The following is a 12490-nucleotide window of genomic DNA, read 5'->3' as shown; positions in this document are numbered from 1 at the left end:
CAGGAGGGGGGTGTTGTGGTTGTTTAGGATGCTGCTGCCGTCAGAGAGGGACGTTGGCCATCCACACAGGTCTGGACCTGCCACGTGCTCTGCCTTCATCCAAGCATCCCCCCTGCGCAGGCTGGAGCGTGAGAATTCCCTGCAGAAAACAAGGTACTGAAACCCCTTCCGAGAACACTCTGCTAAAAATAGATGCTTGTTGTACGGGATACTGCAAATAACATTCGCGCTGCGCGGAGGGACTGGTGAGCAGGGGATAAATTCCTGCCCTTAATAAGCGAGCAGGATCAATAAAGTGTTTCTAAAAAAAGGGAAATCAGCAATTTTCGCAGCTTCAGCTTTAGAGTGAGTAAGTCTGGGGGATAAAGCACAGCAGGCAGGATGCCAGTCCTTGTGCCGAGCGTTTCCGAAGATAAATTGACACAGGAGCCCCCGACACCCGGAGAGACCAGCACACAGACCTGGGGTGGGCCAGTCCCCCTGAAGGGTTGCTTTTGGAGATCCGTAGGGTACAAGCCGATCCCAATCCAATTTTGACTCCCCCATACAGGGAGCGGCTCCGGAGCAGCACAGAGCCAAGCAGCACGGCTGCACGGCCAGAGGCAGGACGGGGACACGCATCCCCTGTGCCCCGAGCATCACTCCTCAGCACCAGCTCTCCTCTAGCAGCTAAGGCACCCATGGATCCATGGACGATTTTTTTTTTTTTTTTTTTTAGGCTTTCTGAGGTCCAGGGATGCCGAAGCACACGGAACAGCAGTGCCGCCATTTGTTGGCACGGCAAGAGCCAGATGTGTGCTGAGCCATGAGGGCTTGGGTCACTGCTCCGACCTGAAGGCTGCAAGCATCTCCCCAGTCCTCTGCGTGTAAGACCACAGCAATAAAACCAGCTCGGACAAACACACCGGGAGGAAGAAGCACTGTAAATAACCGAGCTCTGAGCAGCATGGGCACAGCACGGCACCGGCACAACCGGAGCCGAGAGCGGCCGTGCCCCCTCCACGCCAACAGCAACCACAGCCACCTCTCAACGTCCCACCAGCCCACCCGCCACGCGTGTGCAAGATTTTCCATCCCAAGCATAAGCAAACAGCCAGAGAGGACGAAGGAGCTGCCCCACCTGACACCAAGGGAGATGTCGCTGCCGCCTCCAGCCCACAGCTGTCTTCTGCATCTGGAAAACACGACCTGAGCTTTGAAATGCAGCAAATATGATCCTCCCAGCCCTGCCAGGGGAAACAGCTCTGGTGGGAAATACCCTGCAAAGGTGCTTCCATGCAGCTCCTTTCCATCCAGAAAGGGGAAAGCTGGATGGACGGGAGCAGGGACGCAGCCGGTTTGGGAGCAACCAGCCACCAGCACATCTTACAGCAGGACCCAGGTGCAATTATCGCTTGAAGGCACCCTCAAGCTGGGAAAGGACTTAACTGCAGCGCTGATGCAGATTATTCTCAGCATCTGTGAGTTGTTGCAGGGAAATCGAAAAGTTCTTCGGAGCAAGGAGTGTTCCTGCAGCGCCCAGCTCGGGCCGTCGCCTTCGCTGAGGAAGAGGAGGGAGATGTTTCAGAAGGGTGTCAGGGAAAAGCCCCTGAGCAGCATGTGTGGCAGGAACCCCGCAGGCACCGTACACTGAGTTGGTCACGTTCTGGCAGATCTTCTTGTCTTTTCCCTCATATTTAGACACTGAGTGATGCCTTATTTAACCATCTCGTCTCTGCGATACCGATGTGCAGCGGTGACATTTCAGGGACGTTGCCTTCGCAGCACCTGGAATAACAGAAGGATGAAAAATGTCAACATGCGTACAGGATGAGGGAAATATGCACTGAGCATTCGGGGTTGTTCTACCCGGTGAGGAAAGATAACGGGTTGTTTCCCATGGTGTGACCACAGCAGCTGCAAGGGGGAAAAAAAGGTTCACTCTGGGTGTTTTTATGGCTCCGGGCGTTTTTATGGCTCCGTCTCTCCTCGCCCACATCCCCTCTGCGGCTGGGCAGCGTCTCAGCAGGAAAGCTGGAAAAAAGCCTGTGAAATGCGGGACACAACGCACCAAACCACCAGGAAACGCAGCAAAGATCGCGGCAAAATGTCCCTTTCGCAGCTCTGCTTGCAAGGTTGCATTTAGGTGTGGTGGTAAATAACAGGAGAGCAATGGTAAACTCAGCTTTCACGGTGGTTTTCTCTGAATTTCTTCAAGAAGAAGGAAAATTTTGGCTAAGGTGCCTTAAAAGCAAAATTAAATGTACTTTTGAGGCTGTAAACTTCACCAAGAGGATTTTTTTTTGGACTGGAAGAGGGTGCGCAGCGGCAGGGAAGCTCAGGGGGCATTGGCAGCTCCTGGCAGGAACATTAGTGTCCTGAGATTCAGCAAAATGCAGACAGACTCGGACAAGATGCTGAAAAATGTTTGTTCCTTCATTTCAGAGGAAATGGCCTGGATAAATTGATGAATGTTTTTTTCCTCTCCGGTTTTTGTTCAGCACTGATGACATCGTTTTCGGCCGACAGCTCTGCTTTCCCTTCAGGGCGCGGAAGGAAGAGGCCAACATACCCAACGGGAGAACATCCCCTTGGGATAGCCCATCACCGACCAACAGCCCCCTCCGCCCCGAAAGCCGAGCCCGGCTCCTCCAGCACCACACGGGAGTGAGGATGCAAGGGTGCGGATGCAGCGGCGGGGCGCCGGCGCCCGACCTGTGAATTGCAGTGGAGACCCTGCCTGCTTCAGCAGAGGATCCCTCGATGGCGTTGGGAGCCCCAGCACAGACTCAGGGTCACAGGAGCAATTAAAGACACCAAATATCTTCACATCTGTATCACGAGCTGCTGCGGGGTCTGTTTGGGGGGCAGGGAAATGGACACTGCGGGGCAGGTACCGGTACTCCACGGGGTCTCCACGTGACTCTGGTTTTTCCAAGCTCCTGGCACGTGGGGACTGCTAATCCGCGGGGAGTACCTTGGGCCTGGCTGCTTTCATGGACTGCATAAAGTAAGGGCAGATTTATTTCCCAGATGAAATATTAACCTCCGCGTAGCTCTCTGCTTTCTAATGGGGGCACAGAGGATGCCATTTACCGGCTTATGAGACTCACCAGCTCTTTTTTGTACTTCCATAACACCTTCAGCACCGCTAAGGATTCCTATCCCCTTACAATTAAGGGACAGCACCACCCACTTAAGCAAACAGAATCACTTTACGCTAACGAACACTCGGCCCGGCAAGGCCAAGGCCCAGACGACACGCGATGCCGGGGACCGGCAGCAGTGAGCTCACTGCGCGTTTTTCGTTTCCGTAGGCAGCAATTCATTGGGAATGAGGGAATCGAGGTGCTGGGGCTGGCCTCTCCGAGCACGCGTCCTCGAGCTGGCGCAGGCGGAAACCCTTCCGCAGGCAGCGGTTTCGTCTACGTTTTACTCTGAGGTTTTGACTCATCCCAACCTGAAAGTCAGAACGAAACTCACGGTGCGCGGTGGGGGGGACCCGAAACCCGGGGGAGGCTTGCACCGGTGCCCGGGCCCTCCGTATGTTGGTCCCCTCCGCTCCCAACCCTGGCATCCCACGGGCGCTGCAGCCCTTTTTTGGGTGCCCGATCTGAGGAGGGGGATTGACAGGCTCGAACCCTCCACAGAGGAGTTTGCTTTTCGTCCTGGGACACCATAAAATGTACACCTAAAGGAAGAGCCCAGACCGAAACGCCGCTGTGGCCGCCTCAGCCCCAGCTCTCTCCTCTAATGACTGGCCCAAATTCCCCAGCCAGCGCGCTGGCTTTGTCCCACGCAGCTGAGCCCCGTCACAGCTCAGTGCAGCTCAGCAGCATGGGGAATGCCCGGCTCCCGGTTCTGCACATGCATTTATGGCCCCAAATTATCAGACAGGGAACATAACATCTCCTTTTTAACCAAGGCGAGGAGCCCACAGTGCCCAACTGGGGCTCAGCCCCTGCCTTGCTGCTCCCCAGGGCCATCGTCTCCCCTTGGCACAGTTTTGGCATCTTCACCCAGGGAAGGGGAGGGAGGGGAAGGCATCGCTCGGTGGTGCAGAGAGCATCATCTTCACCACGAAACACATGAGTCATCTCCACAAAATGCAGCCGGTGTCAGCCCGAGACACAGGATCCCGGCGCTCTGCCCACACGCTGCTGAAGAGAGCCAGCCAAAATGAGCGTGTTGGGCTTCCCGGCAGCTCGACCCCCTCCTTCCTTCCTCCGCTTGCCATGACAGCCACCAGCCCTGCGCGAAAGGATGGTGCTTTTCAGAAGGCTTTCTTTTATTTCTTTTATTTCTTTTTTTATTTCTTTTTTTTTTTTTTTTTGCAGTCAACCTGGGCCAGTTGGCTTCAGAAGGAAAAACAGGGCTTATCGTCCTCCTCCCCAAGTTACAGGTGGCTCTGCGAGCAGTCTGCCTTGTGTCTGACGGGGTGGAAAGGGGCTTTGCTCCGAGAGAGCTTCCCCTCATCGCTGCACACGTGCTTTCCCAACCCAAGAATGGGGATGGGAACGGGGACAGGGATGGGGACGGGGACAGCCGGGGCACACCAGGATGCTCATCATTGCCCCAGCCTGAAGACTGTCAGCTCCCCCCTGTTCTGCGCATGCAGTGCTCCTTGCCTCCTGGTGAAAGCACTGTGAAGATGTTACCGCAGTTATTTTACGACTTCTCAAGTCCAACTCGATGGCAAAGCGGCGCTCCAGCCCCACAGGCAGGCGATCGTGCCACAGAGCATGCCAGAGCCGTCGCTGCTCCTCCGAGTGACCCCGGGTTGTCCCCACGCATCCGTCCTGGTGGCTCACCACCCACCCCAAGGCTGGACCTGGCCAAATGAATTCCTAAATAAACAAATCCCTCAGGAAAAGCAACACCCAGTCTGCTGCAGGTAGCGTTTTGCCCCAGCCCAGCCCAGCCGCCCCCCGGACAGACCGGGGAGCACGGTCCAGAGTCCCGGCGCCTCCTTGCTCGGTGCCTTTGAGTGACATTAAATGGGCTGAGGGTCTGTCCTGATGAACACCCCACGGCTGCGTGCTCCAACCCAGGCACTGCCAACTCCATGCAGGCTGGGGAAAGCATTTTTTGGGAAATACAGCGGGGCTGGTTTGAAGCTGCCATGGGGATCCCACCCAGCGCCCGCCGAGCATGTCCGTTCCCCTGGGATCGCCCAGGAGCAGCCGACGAACCTGCCCCACCGCCCGCCGCAGTGCCCGTTGGAGGGGCAGCAGCTCCCCGCTTCAGCTCTTTCATTGAGCATCACATCAGCCATTACTGATGCAGCAAACCGCAGGGGAACGGTGGGGATGCACTGAAATTTGCAGGCTCTGAATTACAAACGCTGCTTAGCTGCGTGGCAGTTACTTACCCCTGTGGTTTTTGCAGAGAAATCGTGAAAATAAATACAGAAAGCAGCACTGACTGTAGAGACTGAGCACAACCTGCCCGGTGGGAGGAAGAGCGTCCCATTTCGGCCGTCCCAGGAGCAGCCGCGTCCCCCAGCGCGGTGTCATGCGGCTCCGACAGCACTTTGAGATTTTTTTTTTTTTTTTGGATTAAAGTCATGGACAAGCTCGACCCAGAGGGAAATGGGTTCTTTCAAAAAGAGACCAAATTTCTTCTGGAAGTAATCGCAGGCACTTGGCACATCGGAGCAGCGGGCACAGGGGAGGCTGGGAATTACGCGGTAACAGCTGGAGCAGAAGGGATTTCTATTAAGTGCGATGCTCAGACTGTGAACTTCCCACCACACCCTGCAACGCCTCTCCGGCTTTCCTAACACAGCCATGAACCGCAGCGGGAAATGCCTTTACAATGCAGCCACGGCCTCACACCTGTTCTAACGTTTCCTATGCCGCTCTTGCGGAGAGAAAAGCAATAAAACAGGGCTGGATGGCATCAACAATCACCAAAAAAGCAAAACTGTGGTGAAGCTGCCGGATTAAAGAGCATCCGCTCGCACAGCTCCCACCTGCGGGCGCAGGAGCTTTTCAGGCACGACGGCCGAGCACCAGCACCCACATTTACCTGAAAGTGTTTTTTTTTTTCTCTTAGTATCTTATAGGCACAACTACATTGAATGTTCTGTAGGAAAAACCATATTCATAGAATTTAAGGTGGAAGAATCCAATTTCAAATGGGAAGAGAGAAGCCCTGACTCACGTCCTTGATTGAAAAATCCAGTTTCACGTAGGAAGACTCATGTCCCTTACAGTCGCGATGCCTGGCCTCAGCCATCGCCGAGGATCGGGGGGGTCCCTGCACCCCTGTTGCAGGGGCTGATCCCGGACAGGAACCATCCTCTGAACTCTGCTTCCAAGGATGTATGGTTTTTGGAGGACTACCAAGAAGCTGGGGTATACATCAGTGGTTTGAATAGCAGCTTTTTGCAACTATTTTTGCTTTTTGCTGGTGTTGCTGGGTACTGGGAGCCGTCGTGCTGGGTGCCTGGCACCAGCGAGGGCGACGGAGGCTGAGGGGCTCCCCACCTTCCCACTTTGGGCCAGGCAGGACACAGGGAGCCCGGCTCCGACGACAGTCGCTCCCCGCATCCTGTACAAATCTGTGTTTTATGCTACAATGGATGGAGATTCACTGTTCTCACAGCCGTCTGACATGGAAATCATTCCTTGGGAATTTCCTGGAGTGGGGAATGGAAAAAGACACCCAAATCCAGGCAGAACACCGCAGAAACCCAGTCTCTGGTGCAGCCTCCACCACCCAGGCAGGATCCCTCTCCCAAATCCCTTTTTCTCCCCAGGATGCCAGCTCCCATTCGCATCCCGCATGTTAGTGGTTTCTAACCAAAGGCCACTGCAAACCAGACCGAGATCACCAGCTCGTTTTATGTTAGACACTAAACAGACATAAGATGATCACTTCAACTTAATTATATAATAATTAAGCCCTCACATTCCTGTCATCTGCAACTGTCAACGGCAGCCTGAGCGGAGCTGCTGCTCCTCTGGAAGAGCCGTCACTCATCACCGCTAGCTTCTGAGAGGTGTCAAAATAGGGGTGATTTTGCCTGGAATGCCAGCTAACAGCTGTAAACAAGAGAGTGTGCTTCACTTTAGAGCTCTGCCGCGGGGACGGAGAGGTCCTGCTCGCCAGCGGCCTGGGATAACTCCTGGGAGAGCGTGGCAGCCTCGCGTCCCAGCAGAGTCGCCGCTTCCCAGCGGTGGCACCGGCGTTGCACCCTCAGCCGGTGAAATCACCTCATTGCCTTGTGCGAGCAAGCTGTGTAGAATAAAATAGAATCACAGAATGGTTTGGGTGGGAAGGGACTATTAAAGCCCACCCAGTCCAACCCCCCTGCCAGGAGCAGGGACATCTCCAACCAGATCAGGTTGCTCAGAGCCCCGGCCAACCTGGCCTGGGATGTTTCCAGGGATGGGGCATCCACCGCCTCTCTGGGCAAACTGGGCCAGTGCTCCACCACCCTCAGCATAAAAAATGTTTCCTTATGTCCAGTCTGAATCTGCTTTCTTCTGTTTTAAAACCATTACTAGGAAAAGTTAAATACAAACCGGCACGTACAGAGCTCTCTGTGCACACATGCACTGCTGTACCTACCATTTTAATTATCACTGTGAATTTTCACAAGCACCGTGCCCAGTGATTGCTCTGCTGCCTGTCACAAACCCTGCCACCTTTCTGGTTTCCGAGGGAGTCATTTCCATTGCTCCAGCATTTGAGGAAAGCGGCTTAAATCTGCATCACAAACGCAACTCTTTGCGTCCATATGCTATTGCAAGGGAAAGCTGTTACCCACGTTAATTTTCCTGGGTAATTTATCACATTCCCAGCTCTCTGCAAGGGTGTGTCGGCCCAAAATAGGTGCTTATCCACCCTTTCTTACCCCCCGAGTTTGATTTTCTATTTGTCTTCATAGAGAAACACAGTGAACGGCTGCAAAGGTTAAAAATTATCCTTGAAAATAATTCATTCCTCTTACACCAGCTCCACCCACTGAAGTTCTGGAGATGATTGCACAACTCCCCGAGCTCCTAAAAAACCATCAATGATGAGAGGTTAAAGATTTTAAAGGCTGCTGCCACCTATGGATAGAAAGGAGCGAGAGCAGGAAACCTCCCGGGGGTCACGGGCGCTGGGATGGAGATTTAACTTGGATAAAATGAATAAAAGTCCCTGGTAGTGGGGAGATGCCAGCAGCTTTGGGCGAGATCTGAGCTTTCTCCTTCTTCAGACAAACTCAGCGAGGCGCAGGACACTGAGGGCTGAGGGGGAGGATGGGAAATTCGCCGTCCATCATCTGAAAGAGAAAGGAAATTTTTCTTTCCTTGCTGGTTTCATCTCATTACAGTGTTTTTATTGATAGACTGTAGCTTGCCTTCCCCTGTACCTAATTGTTCTGATGCAATTAAAACCTTTTAAAAAATGTACATATTTGCAAGGTGATAATTTCTACAATAAAACTCCACGGAATACCTCACATGGATTGTTGTGGGGCCACAGAGCAGCACATCCCGCCCTCGCTGGAGGAAACGGGGCCGTCTGTCCCAGAGAGAGCACATCACGGGTACCACATCACCCCCAGCAGAGCTTCTGGCTCACGGTGGAGGCATCTGGTCCGTGGCAGGGACACGTCCCACCCCGAGAGCATCCCGCCCGCCGGCCAGACCTCGCCGGCAGCTGCCGTGCCCTCTGCTCGGGGCCAACCTTTTGCCTTAAATTGGGCACAGAGGAGAGGGTAGGGAGCACGATGCAGCTCAATGTCACGAGATGCTGTTACATAGCTCATATTTAACAATGCTCATACACATGGTATTTGTAATTTTTTTTTCTCTCTTTATCTGCAAGCACAGTCTGGAAGTGGAAAGCAACTGAAAGGAGGCAAGATCTAATCCACCGCTCTCAAGCATCCACCACAACCGCTGCCTTACTCTTTTTCTAAAGATTTAACACTTTCAGCACAGGGTTAAATATGTCCTATTATTTTATTCCGTTTAATAATTTCATCTGCTTCAGCTCCTTGAAAAACCTGTTTTTCTTTTATCCTGAGTCATTTCGCATGAAGAAAACTATTGTTCTAAGCTATGACTCACTGGGTTGCATCACCGCTTTCCAAACCCCTCAGGGGCACGCGGGCTTCGAAGCAGGCAATGGCAGCCAGCCTGTATTTACCAATAAACAGGCACGGCATCGCTGCACCGACTCATCGCTCTCCACGCCTCATTCTGTTCCTACTTCCCATCCGTGAACCCGGAGCGATTGTTCTGTTTGGTGTTGTAACGGGTTTTTATGAAGAGCATTCACAGGCACCACGCCTTACTGACAGTCTGGCTGCTGTTTAAATACAAAAACTCGTGAGGAAAGGCAAATATCTAAACGCCAGTGCCGAAATGCCTGGAAATACCAAGTTTCCAGAAACCAGCCTGGCACGAGGCAGAAAACACAACTGAGACATACCTCACATACTGGAATTCGTGGGGGAAAAGAGGCCACCACCCACATTATCCACTGAAGCTCTTACACGGATCAGAATTGAATTTTTTTAAATCCAAGTCAAGCGGAGCTCTTCTGGAGCTAGGCTCCCCTCCAACCCCAGAGATACAGCTCCCCTGCGCAGCGAATGCCGCATCAGCAGCAGCGTGCATGGGATGAGCAAATTTCGCCTGAGCAAAACCGAGCCTTTAGAGTTTAAAGGCTCAACATGAAAGGCTTGATCCTGCTTTTCTTATGCACCTTGACCTCAGTAATTGTCCTTGTGTACTTCCGCTACTGAGTATCAATAAAGCAAAATAAACTAAGGAGTTTGGATGCATTATTTCTTCTAGATCCCACAGTTGTCAAGACAGAAAGATGCTCAGCACCTAAATACACGATGCTGCGCTTTCTCATGGGACATAAATTACAGCTCGGATCTCCTGCAGCCATGGTACCGACCGGAGGCAGAGGGAGCGGCGTGCGCGGAGAGCCCACTGCAAGCTTGGGTGGCTGCTCCAGCGGACTCTCACCGTGGTTCAGTTGCGTTGAGACTCATCTCAGAGCAGGAGGATTGCACAGAGCAGCCTTAACACTAACAGTCCTGTCTGAGGCAAAGAAAAGCGTGAGAACGTCACTTGAAAACCAGCAGGAAGAATAAAGAGAATGTTCAGACCCAAGACTGTGATGACTTCTGTTAAATACCCAAAAGTGGGTTGCACATCGCAGTAAGCTTAAACTGGGGCATCAATGTATTTTCGTGGAGGAATGAGCTGAATTTAGGGCTTGGGGTTTTCTTCGGCTGTTGAGCAGCAGTGACGTGCCAGCCTGAGCTCCTGATTGAAACCTCATCTGGCAGAGCTTTCCACCAACAACCTCTCCTGTACCACAGAGGGCTTTGTGGGGAGATGCTGCTCCTTCCACTTCAGCTAATTTTTTTAGTCCTAGCGCAAAATCCCAGCCAGTCCCAGCACAAAACTTCCCAAAGACTGGCAGCAAGAGCAGATGAATCATGTTGCTCCAGGAGGTCTGGGGATGTTGTGTGTGGATGGAGGGCCACCACCTGTTTTTAAAGGACTGTTTGCTCAGGCACTTGCTGCAACGAGACCAGAGTTTGATTTCCTCTTCTGTGAAACGAGAAAACCAGGAATTAAGTAAATCCAGGATCTCACTGGTCTGTTTTCCCTCCGTGTTTTTGCTCTCCCTCCTCGCATGACTTTTTCACCCAGTCCCCAGGACAGGTTCTGGTTTTTCTGCCAGCGCTTATCCTACTGAAGGCAGGCTGCTGCTTGTCCCAACCAGCTCCTGCCCACTGCAACCCAGCGCGCAGCCCACTCATCCCCCTCTGGCAATGGGCTCTGGATCCCAAGGAGGCTGCCTCAGCTCTGTACGGCAGCGAGCTACACCGAACACGGGCGCTGGATGTGGAGACGCCAGGCTAGGGCAGACCTACTGCTGTCCTTGGGTACTGGGGGAGGAATTAAGCGTCCGGGGTGGGGAACATCACTGACCTTTGCACCTGGGATGCAGGCTGAGTGCCTCTTCACATCTGTTTTAAGAAGAATTTTTTTCAAATCTGGACGGAACAAAAAAAAAAAAAAAACAAAACAAAACAAAAAAAAAAGGCATTTTTGTGATTTTCCTTCTAGACACTGTCTTTGTGAAGTGCTCTCATGTCCACAAAGCGTGTAAGGTATTATTGCAGAAACTCACAGGGCCTTCCTCTTACCTGGTAACGTCCTGGGTTGTTCCTTTGCTGTATTGTCTGACCTACTTCCCTTTCCATAAACATCTTCCAGCAGCACGCTGTTCTGCAGTAAGTTCAAATCCATTTTGTACTCCCAGAGAGGTGCAAGTCCAACGACGGTTGACCAGGTCAGACGAGGACTTCACCAGCACTATCTCCACGGCGTGTATTTCATAATTTCATGTTTACGGAGACATAAATAGACTCCATCCCACTGTCACATGCGTGAGGATCTGTTACACATTCTCTGCTGCAGTCGGACTTGCGGCAGCTCTGTGAACTTCAACTAACCACGGTGACTGTAACTTTTTTGGTTTTCCTCGTTTCTCCCCAAATAATAACAGCAAAAGACGCGTGTAAATCTTTTACTGATTCTCTCTTGCCTTCTGCCTGATAACGGCTCTGAAAACACAGCAGAACTTCTTTGACAGAGGGTTCCCTTACAAATTTCTTCCCCAGGATTTTGACCATCAAACAATTGAAGAAGAGCCCTCCCAAAAACAGCCTGGGGAAAAAAAAAAAAAAGGCATATTGTTTTTTAAATGCAGGAGGCAGTTCAAATTATAGATTAGGAAACAAAAGGATATTGCAGAAGTGGTAACAGCAGATAGGACAACTAGATGAGGAGAAAAAAAAAAAACAACCCTAAGAGACTGTAAATCAAGAAGCAGTTCTCTATAAATTCTCAGGGACAACTGTCAAATCAACATAACCTTCATTTGGGGATGTTCATCGGAGCTCTTCAGAGCCAGCTGTCACAAACACAGACCAACGCACAGAAGCAAGCGGACAGGACACGTTTTCTAAAAAAAAAAAAAAATTAAAAAAATAAAAAAAAAAATGCTTGAGTAACCATCTCATTTTGTAGGAGCACCCAAACTTCTTTACACCGATGTTAAAGGCGTCTCAGATGCCAGGAACAAACCATAAGCTCTAAAAAAAGGCAAACCGTATTATTAGCTCTGCCTCCTGTTCTGCCTCAACGCTGTTTCTCCCGGCAGCACCCGGAGCTCCAGCTGCTCTCCCTGCTGTAGCTGCACATCTGAATTTTTCCCACAGTATCTCCTGCGATTATTTATCCACCAGCAAAAGCTTTTAATTTTCTCTACTGCAAACTCCTTAATTTTTTTTTTCAGCCTTTAAAACCTACTATGAGCGCAAACTTCCACTAAATGTCCTCTGCAATTCAGTGCTAATGCATCTCAGGATTTTGAACATTTATTTTAAATATATTGTATAGGCGTGTATATATATGTATATATATATTTACATATTATAGATACATTACATAAATACACACAGAGCAAGGAATAG

General features: G+C 51.5%; 1 long non-coding RNA gene across 2 annotated transcripts; it reads right to left on the bottom strand.

Moving 5' to 3' along the window:
- Nucleotides 1–6807: 6807 nt before the first annotated feature.
- LOC147599008 (uncharacterized) lies at nt 6808–11677 on the bottom strand. 2 transcript variants are annotated; one of them, XR_015260162.1, is made up of 4 exons: nt 11159–11677; nt 10941–11005; nt 7940–8257; nt 6808–7221 (listed from the first exon to the last, which is right to left on the bottom strand). It is a non-coding gene; the product is annotated as an uncharacterized LOC147599008 (long non-coding RNA). The 2 variants fall into 2 exon arrangements; XR_015260161.1 differs by lacking the exon at nt 6808–7221 and having other exon boundaries at nt 7903–8257.
- Between the last annotated feature and the right edge of the window lie 813 nt (nt 11678–12490).

This window comes from Chlamydotis macqueenii, chromosome 14 (genome assembly GCF_036417535.1).
Source record: "Chlamydotis macqueenii isolate bChlMac1 chromosome 14, bChlMac1.mat, whole genome shotgun sequence".
In the NCBI taxonomy this organism is placed as follows: domain Eukaryota; kingdom Metazoa; phylum Chordata; class Aves; order Otidiformes; family Otididae; genus Chlamydotis; species Chlamydotis macqueenii.
Note: the sequence above shows the minus strand (reverse complement) of the source record. Positions and strands in the feature narration are given on the sequence as shown.